Source organism: Ornithodoros turicata, chromosome 5, assembly GCF_037126465.1.
Source record: "Ornithodoros turicata isolate Travis chromosome 5, ASM3712646v1, whole genome shotgun sequence".
NCBI classification, from domain to species: Eukaryota; Metazoa; Arthropoda; class Arachnida; order Ixodida; family Argasidae; genus Ornithodoros; species Ornithodoros turicata.
The window spans coordinates 13,429,950-13,439,951 of record NC_088205.1 but is presented as its reverse complement, the minus strand read 5'-3'; positions in this window follow the sequence as shown (position 1 = coordinate 13,439,951).

Here is a 10,002-nt window from a genome sequence, read left to right as displayed (position 1 = left end):
GAGGTGGTGCACATAGCGCGGCTGAATATGAATTCAACGATGCGTGGAATGTTGTAATTTCCCACATATTTCGGTATAACATGTTGCGCTTACGCAACTGGCCATTTCATAAAATGTTAACGGAGCATGGGCAAGACAGTGGCGTATTCTAACGGGACTTCGACGAAACCGTTTGGTTGAGATTCGTCGTCTGCCATTCGTATTCACATGGTGTCGTGTTGCATATTTTTGCGGTGAGAGGTAACGTTTGGTGAACTTATGGAGCAGAAGACTTTTGATAAAGATGGTAGTAGGCATGTTCGTACAGCAGTTGCAAAGCACAGTACAGCAAGGGGGATAAGTTTGCGTCTTTGCGGTTCCCGTGCAAACAACTGAACCCACAGCAGAACAAGGAGTATAATGTTTACTCGCTGCTCGGGCACAGGGCACCGGTAATAGCCTTGTTCCAGCCTGTGATGACAGATGGGTACCCCCAGGTACAATCCCGGACGCTCCATGAACTTCAGGTTATGTCCAATTAACCATTTAATTCTGTGACTCATCGAATCAGTCAACAATACAACCCTTTATGACCAGCGGTAACAGCAGGCACATGGTTTTAGTTGACGCCATGATTGACAACCAGTTACTACTTTGCTAGTTAGCCGAGCGTTGGCGCTAGCTCTTTCTGAAAAGGCGGACTGCCGTGTCCCAGCTGAAGTGAGCCCCCAGCCCAGTGAGTGAGTTTTCTGGACGGCACACCGCCGCGTTTTCCCTGCGCTGTAGAACGAGATGAGCGATGTCCTCTAAGCGATGCGTTCAAACGCGGCGAGAGGGTAACACTACCGTGGACCATCTTGACTTCCAATGCTCTCGCCCCAGAGCCCGAGAGGAACACATTTGTAGCGGCAGCTGCTGACAACGACGAGCCCAGTCTCTGCCCTGCTCGTGCTGACTGTTCGTGCGATTATTCGTTAGTTGAGATCCGGCACTCACACAGTAAAGTGGTTGTTGCCTTTGTCTCTTTTATTGTCGTGCCTTGACTTCGCGACAATCTGGTAAATCTAAAGAAAACTTTACGTACTGCGAGAGTGATGAAAAGATTGCAAAGACGTTTTTCCGCTTCTTTTTTTTTTTTTTTGTTCCACTGGTGGTAGAACTGTATTGATGGAGCCTGCGAGGAACTCCAGCTGCTCAAGCTCGACATATTCTCCGGTTCTCTATCTTCCTCGCATTCTTACACAAAAACGTATACTCGCACAAACTCCCTAGTCCGAATCCCAGCATGGGGAAATACATTATCTCAAGTCTTGAGGCGAATGGCAGCATGACTATCACGACAAACAACGCCAAGCTATGTAGACCCAACCTTCCCGTTCGTCAAGAAGGGACTTTTACGACACAGCGTCCAAGACATCCATATGAAATTTCAGACAAAAGACCGTTTGCTGTGGCAAGCACGAAAGGCACCCTCACCTACCTGATGCGGGCTGTGCTGCAGAACAATTGTTTTACGATGAAACCTCAGCTCCAGCTGCACTGGAACTTGAATGCTGCCGAATGGGAAGTCACCCCAAAGGATTCGCTCTCGTTCGGAAGAAAAGACGTCTTCCACGAGGAGATGCTTTAAAATAAATCATTTCCATACACGAAGAAACCATTTCCTAAACAGCACGGACAACATTTGCGTCAACAGCACGAACTTAAACGAAAAACTTAAAACACTTTACATGTCTGAGATGCAGTATAATGGAACCATAATGGAACTTAAATGTACAGTGAAATGTCACTCCACAAATCTTTCGCTTTTGGCTGCGGCGTCCTGTGTTACAAATAAGATGAGCTGTTGCGGAGGAATGACGAGTGCAGCCGGCCTGACGCAATGCCCACCCCTGTGAGGCCGACAACGGCGATCCCCTTCACCGCCACCACGACCACCACCACCATCACCCTACGTTATATAATACCCGCTCAACGGGTCCTTAACATGTGGACAATAAATAATAGAATAAAAAATTACAGACTGAACACACTGGTATAAACAATGCTCTTAATCAAGATTAGGAGAGCTCATTAGTGTTTACACTGTGAGCGTAAGTATTTAACATGGTAGCAAGGCTATGAGATAGCAGTTGATTACCAAGGTTAGTTCTAGAAGTGAAAACGCCATTTAACTGATCCCTTAATGCAGCAGTAACTGAGACCACTTGCGCTGTCGGTTTGTTCGTTCACTATGAGGACAGGGAGAAGTTAGCCAAGACCGGGCTCGGTTGCTACTCAGCAACGCTGACGAGCAACTCTGCCAGCTATGACATATTTTTATGTCCAACTTGGATCATTGATCCCACTAGACTAGTTTTCGCGAGCTCTTCGCGTCTCGTTGCAGGGAGCACATGCCGTGTATACCTTCGACGTATAGAACGCTTTACGGCTACAAACTGTCACGTACTGTACCGTTCTGTCCTTGCACGTAACAAATAGGAACGAGATCTGCCAGGGCTTATAGTGTTTCGTTTTTGTGGCACGTACAGGAATTCCCATTTCTCGCTGCCCTTGCTCGATCAATCTGGCCGCAGGCTTTCAACGCGGGACCCCGAATAACTCGGCTAAGGTTCCCTCCTGTGGTCGATAGCGGGCAGATCTTTGTAACGACACTCGATGCACACATCACATCTACGCGCAGTTGTCCGCAAAGGGAAACAAAGGGAAACGATTCCTATCAGTATCTCCCCCTTTGTTTACGTTTATATTTATTTTTGCTCTATTCCCACGCACGTCGCCTCCCGCGATTTTTTGAACGTGGGCTTGGAATAATGCGCTCGATGTTTGTCCTTACGAGCATTAGAATGTAGCGGGGGTAAAAATTAACGGGCAAGTTATTCTCCTGAAAGAAGGAAGTCACTGCAAAGATTAGCCAGATGTAGGACTCGAACCGACATCTTCTGGATTGCCGATCCAGGGCTCTACCATTTGTGTTAAGGTTTTCCTTTTCTTTTCTTTTTCACGTTTAATTTTCTGAAGAGTCACTTACAATACAACAACAACAGAGAGCTGAGCTAGCACGCCTCTGGAGCAGCAACCAGCTGGAACAGGCAATCCAGAAGAAGTGGGTTAGAGTTCTATAGAGTCACTAAATGGGCACCAGAGTAGCGACACTCAGCCACGCCGGCTAGCGATGCCGCCATCTTGAGTCTAGCGCTGCTACGTCGCCTAGCAATGGGAAGGCCAGTCTCCCATTTCTCCACGAGAGAACAGCACGCGGTCGATCCAGCACCCAACTGAGGAAACCGGTTTTGGATGGAGGTGACTCAACATGGACGGCGCGTTCTTGAAAGGAAAAACCACGTGACACAATTGGCCCAATCGCGGGCGCCGAACTGCAGCTCCGGCGCGGAAAATGAATGCGACACTCTGTACCCCTATTTAGTGACTCTAGAGTTCTACAGCTGGCTAACCTTTTCAGTGACTTCCTTCTTTCATTGTTCTTATAGGCGCTTGAAGCTTGTGTGTTGTCCTTTCTTCTGTGTTGCAGCCTCCGAACATCAATTTCCACCGTATTAATCCTCCTGTTGTGCCACTCCTTCCTCACTGACCCCTCTGGTGGAAAATTACGTAGCCAGTTAAAAAATAAGCAACGGAAGCCCCTCGATAGCACCTCGGAAGCGTGACGTCACTCCGTGACGTGCAAGTCCGCCGCATGGAGCGCCGTGAGCGCCTAAGATCGCGGTGAAGCAGCGGAGGAGAAATCGGGGATGGTGGTGGTGGTGAAAGAGCTCGCCGTTGTCGGCCTCACACAGGTGGGCAACGTCACGACTAACGCCCTGGAGGGAATGTGCTTCCTGGGCCGACTTCTAAAGGAAGTGTGCCGACATATGTCTATAAGCGTCTGAGGAAAACCCAGGAAAAACCCCAGACAGCACAGCTGGCAGCGTCATTCGAACCCGGGTACCTCCCAGTCTCGACGTGACATGGGGCGCGTTAAGTAACTCCTCCGGAGCGCGAGTGTTTGGCACTCTTGTGGCTACGCTCGTACTCCGAGTTTCGTACGCGAGCGCGCTCTTCACGCTCCAGGTTTCGGAGGGTGAAAAGAAAAAAGGTGTCGTCTCCGTCACGTGACCTCTTCCCTCCTCTCCACGAAAGCAAAGGGAGAGAACGCAGGACGTGGGGCGGCAGCGGAGCAGGGAGAGTATAAAACGAGAAACGGAGAAACGGGAGCACAGCGAGCGTGGTCAAGCGTCCAAGTGCCGTTTAATAGCTACTCCAGGAGCACGAAACTCGGATCGCCCGAGAACGAGTAAAAGAGCAGTTACTTAACGTGCCATGGCCAGCACGCTGACCACTGAGCCACGCGAACTGGTGAGGGAATTATAATATAGCACGAGCCCTGGCCAATCTCCCGTTGTGGATCAAAGCCAAGGGATGAGCACGAAGAAAGAGGGGAATGGCGACCGAAGTATAGACGAAGTGCAGAAGAACTATGGCCATTCTAGACCAGCATGAAGGAACTGCGTGGGGAGGGAGGATGTAGTTATTAGAAGACAACCCAGAAACAAAAGACGGAGAGGTCAGCCAAATGGAGTGTCGGCTTGCTATTCCATAAGTCAAACAAGGTAAGTGACAAAGAGAAACAAGGAAAGGAACAGCGTGGACTGAATATCGGATTTGGGGTCAAGCAGTGTATATCTGACTGTGTAGCAAAGCTCGGTCAGAGAGAACGCTCTACGTTCCAAAGAATATCTTTTAGGACCTTCCTCCATTCATAGGTGGCAAATGAGACCCCGCGGCTGCTCGCTACGCTAATTCTACGTCGCACTGACCTGATTACGTCACGCCAAAAGATGGGGCCGGGCGCATTTACAGTGTGTTTTTTGTAAATTAAATTGCTCAGAGACGAGACTCCGCAAAGTGGAGATATTGTGCATGGTGGCTCCTGATAAGCTCTTTGAGGAATGACATGAAACAGGGTTTCGAGCAAGAAGTGGCACTTCTACGCTCCATCGAAAAGGTGCTTGAGGAAGACACCTTTTCCATCGAAAGATTTTTTTCTTTCCATAATCAAATCGCGGTGTCACGAAGTAAAGGTTTGTCGATAGGGAGGCTCGTTCACAACTCGAACCGAAAATAAATCCATAGAAAACGTGCCAAATTTTAGAATCCCTACGAGAATCACAAAGAGTACAGCAGTGCTTTTAGACGGAGCGTCCAAGTTTTTTCTTCCGTTTTCTCATTACTCATCTCTCTTTTTCATTGTTTTTTGAAGAGAAATGAAATTGTATGGGAACGCAGATTCCTCTCGTCTGTTTTTCCTAACGGAATGAATTCCAGCTTCGACAACAGAGAGCTGCCTTTGCAGCAGAAACGAAAAGCAAGAAAACGTAGTTTGATATTGGAGGCAGCTGGCATTCTTCAAGATATGCAGTTTCATGATCGGCCTCGATTATTCTTCACGTAAGTGCTCCCTTTTATCCCCTCTGATCTTTCCTATTTCTTTCTTGGCGCCGAGGGAACAAAAATAATGGCAGCCTTTGGGAACGAATGTATGACTCAAAATCATCTTTTTCTCTCACGCAGTACTCCAGGCTCACTTATGAAGCGATAATGCTCGCATAACTAGCAGTACGCAGCGAATACGCATCGGTTATATTATAATGTTATATTATAATTCTAAAAGAAGACAAACACCACTATTCTATATATCTATATTATAATTATAATAGAACATATTATAATGCACTGCACTAGGTATGCGTCTCAAAGAGCTACACTGAAAGCTACACTTGCTCGACTAGACAGCAGTGTCTTCAATATAGTGAAGGTGTTGGGACTTTGAGCACCGAACACGAGGGATGCTGCTTTAGCGGCACTTGTGAAATTTGTTCAGAGCTGTGGGATGGACGCCACCTTTTAGGATCCTCTGTGCATGATCTTGTGATAATTGTGAATAGTGGACTTCTGAATAGCGAACATGTGCATAGTGAACAGCGAACATGCGAGTAGAGCATATGGAAGTATTTTGGGGAAGTGGGGGGTGGGGTGAGAATTGATGTTAGGAGTAGCAGAACAAGTTGGGAGACGAGTTCAATTTCTCCTCTTTGTTTTTTTCGTTACAAACAAACAAACAAACAAACAAACAAACGCATCTGTGCGTGTGCTGAAGCACCAACTTGTTTATTGCAAGGTGGTTTCGAGGAGCACAGTCCACGAAAGCTATATCGTACACCATCCCTCCTACTCTATTCGCCACGTCTCTTGTTAGGGTGCAAGGAAAATGAGTCGCCAATAAAAGCCGCCAGTAACGCATCTTCCTGCGGTGCAAACCATACTAGAAACCAAGGTGCGAAAAGGGACATCTTCAGGAACAAAGCCGCCACGACCGAGACAGTATACTAGCACTACCGCCCAACGTGCGTTATCGCCCGTTGTTTCCGTACCCCATTCCACCTTTTTGAAGGCTTACACGGTGCCAGTGCACCTGATAGTAGCTCACAAAACAAACATAGCTAGGGATGATGACCCGGAGGACATACCGGACGACAACCGTCAGCCACCTGACCTGTGCGTGCTATTCATTTTCAATGAGCGAGCTTTTATCTTCTTCGCTCTTTCGGTGACGTCACAACTATCTATCGCCAACAGCCACAGCAGGGCCAGGTGCGTAACGTCAATTGAAAGGGTGCAGAGGCAGCACCTCCTAGATAGCAGAAGGACTGCGCTCACGTGACACAGCGTCACACAGGAAGGCCCGCTGTGGATGCCGCTATGACGTCAATGAAAGAGCGAACAAGAAGAATGCTTGAAGCAGAGCAAAACCAGGCAGGCCTTCGTGGGTGACGTAAGCGCGCAGGCATGATGCCATCAGGAGGTGTTGGCACAGGCCATCCCTGTTATCTAGAAGGTGCTGGTTAAACCCAGTTCCCCCCATTGTTCCCCCCGGAATCAGTATTGGACCAAATCGGGTTAAACCCGATTTCTCCCCAGATTCCAATCACGTATCAGGTTTTACCACGTATCACACGGGTGCACTATTTGCTAGCAATTTTTCCTCCCGCATCCGGGAAAGCCATTTAACCCGAAAAAGTCAGACCGACCCTATTACTACTGCATCGGGATGGATCATGGCATGAGGGTCGTGTTGTGGTCACGGTGTCGTCAACGTTGTGCTAATTTGGCAGACGTCAGCAGTTAAGCGGCTCCAACTTGCGTCAATATAAAACTTAAAAGTGCACTTTAGCTTTGAAAAGGATGATGTCACCTGTGTGCGAGCATCTCTCCAATTCAGACTTCGAGGGCCAAACAGGGAACGGGGCACTTTGCATAGCTCTAATGCGCCTTGCATATAGGCGAACAGAATTTGCCACCTGTGGAGGAAATGTTCTGGCGTCACAACTGGGTACTTTCTATGAAATGCAGTATTGAACACGTCATTGGGGAATTTTAGGGAACCACAGACGCTTCCCGATTCCGACTCCCTATCACTACCAGCCAATCACAGCGCAGCGGGTTGAGTCGTGGACAGATACGTTTTACGGACGGACGACTCACGGTGGCTGAAACGGTTTCCTTTTCCCGACTCCTTCTTAGAGTGTAGTGGCGGCTGTCGAAAACGAGAGACCGTTCCGGAAATGAACGGCATAAACCGCAAGAGATTCAGGGTCGACGACGACTTACACCTTCTACTTAGTGTGCTGCGTGAAAGTCATTTTTGAAAACGCTGCCAAATAGTCGCAGATTACGAAATCTGTACATTCAAAATAGTAGTTTTTGCTACTACTAGATGGCGCTGCTGTTCATGATACGGAGTCGTAGCGTGCACGGGAACTTTGTTCTCCTGTCGACAGGAGAACCAAGTTCCCGTGCACGCTACGACTTTCTACTACTTTCCCTTTACGATTTCGGCTTCCGTAACGTGGCGATCGTCACGTTACGGAAGCCGAAATCGTAAAAGGAAAAGGAAGCGCAGTATGCTCACGGTTTCCTGAAACTCTCCAGCAACTTCCCGCAGAAGACTTATATAGGAAGACTTCGCCCAGAATAGTGAACATCTTCTGGGCAGCTCCATTAGCGCTAATATGTACATAGTCGCCATTTGACGTCGCGATGTCTCCGCTAACTTTAGCTTCGGACACGTAACGGTGTGGCAATTGCACCTGTCATGGCTGCTTTCCAAGCTTGCACACTGGCAGAGAGCATCGCCATCTTAGAAATCTGTTGCATTCTTCTTCTTTTTTTTTATCTCCCCAGCTTTGCTGCCATCCTCCCCGTGAGATTCCTACTGCGTAAGCCACTTCGTACTGAAGAGTACGTGTTGCCAACATCTCCATATCTTCTTTATATACTATGCAGTATGTACCAACCAACCAACCAGTACATGCTGCAGACATATTGCCCTCGGCTGTTCAGAGTAAGTATACGCATATACGAAAGCGAAAAGTTATCTGGAGTCTCTGCAGCGACGGTCGCAACAGAATGATAAATGGGAGATAGGGATCAATTTCTTCTTGTGAAGTTGTAATGGAGAGAAAGTAGTGTTCAGGGTTGCCGCTAAGCGATTTGTCTCCCGTAGGAATCGACTTTCACAGCAAAATGTTTGTTTCCACTTGAAGTGATGGATGAGATTTGAAGAGGATTTCACTGCTCCTCGCGCACATTCTTGCTCACGTCTTTAAAGGTACCACCAGATCCGCGTGACATGTAGTAAGTCATGCTTTACACGCTGTCAGACAACGTTAAAAAGGAACTGTAAAGTGAAATATAACCACAATGTTTCGAGATAACATCATGTAGAACTTGGCTGTGCTATCACACACACACGAGTCATCTTTCTTCTTTATACTTCTCGCACTAAATTCACTTCTAGAAACTGAAAGGTGGCGACCCTCGACGTTCGCCGGGGACAAAGTTGGAGTCGGCCCCGGATTGGCGGACAGATCATAGAGTTAATATAGGAAGACTCTAGAGAACATACTTGGCGGGCCGTCAATGGGATTCTCCTATCCCCGAGCGTGACCGCCCGGGCGGAGCCATCCGTTGGTCATGGACAGTGTTAGTGGATGAATTTCTGCCCTCTAACTACAGCGGAGCTGCTCCGTTCGTTGCCAACCGTGCGCAGTCACGTCGGCTAACAAAGGGGGGAAACGAGCCCATGGAGGTATATGATGGAGAGAACGACCTCCAGCGAAGGAAGCCAGACAAGCCGCGTAATTGCGTTGAGTACGTACAAACCTTTTGCATGCGTCCAGAATAGTGCTATGGGTGTTACAAGATAAACGTTGTCATATCAAACGTGAATCGAGTCATATTTAATCTGGCAGACTACCGGCAACACCGACAACCGACCCGGGTGAACATGTTTACCAGTGATGGCCACTAACTACTTCTACAGTAGTTTAACTATAACTACTAACTACTTCGCGATGGAGTAGTTTAACTAGTAGTTCAACTACTTTTCAGGGGAGGTAGTTAAAACTACTTCTTTAACTACTGCAATGTATTTTAACTACATCTATAACTACTTAACGTTCTTCGTCAACACAAATCCCATTCTATAGTGTTTTTGGACACCTAAATATGAATCACAAGCAGTGATAAAAGTGAAGAGTTAGTACACATGCACGGCACAATTGCTCTGCACCTCCTTTCTCATCAAACAAGTAGCTCAATGTAAAAGTCGGAAGCACAATCGTGCTCTAAAGCTTGCGGAAAAATCGGAAGTAGTTGGTGCCTGCAGTAACCTAACTACTGTAGTTAACTACTCCAAATAGCAGTTTAACTAGTAGTTGCCACTACATTTCTGCAAGTAGTTGCTAACTACTCTTTAACTACAATCAGGTAGTTTAACTAGTAGTTTAACTACATGTAGTTAACTACTGGCCATCACTGATGTTTACCGGCTATGACGTGTTGAAGTAGCGTTTGTTGCATTGCGAGCGAAATCAATAAATCGTTACGCATCGTAACGAATGTAGGCATGTATTTCCGAGGACAGTAATCCAAGGATGAATACACACAGTTAACCGTCATCTT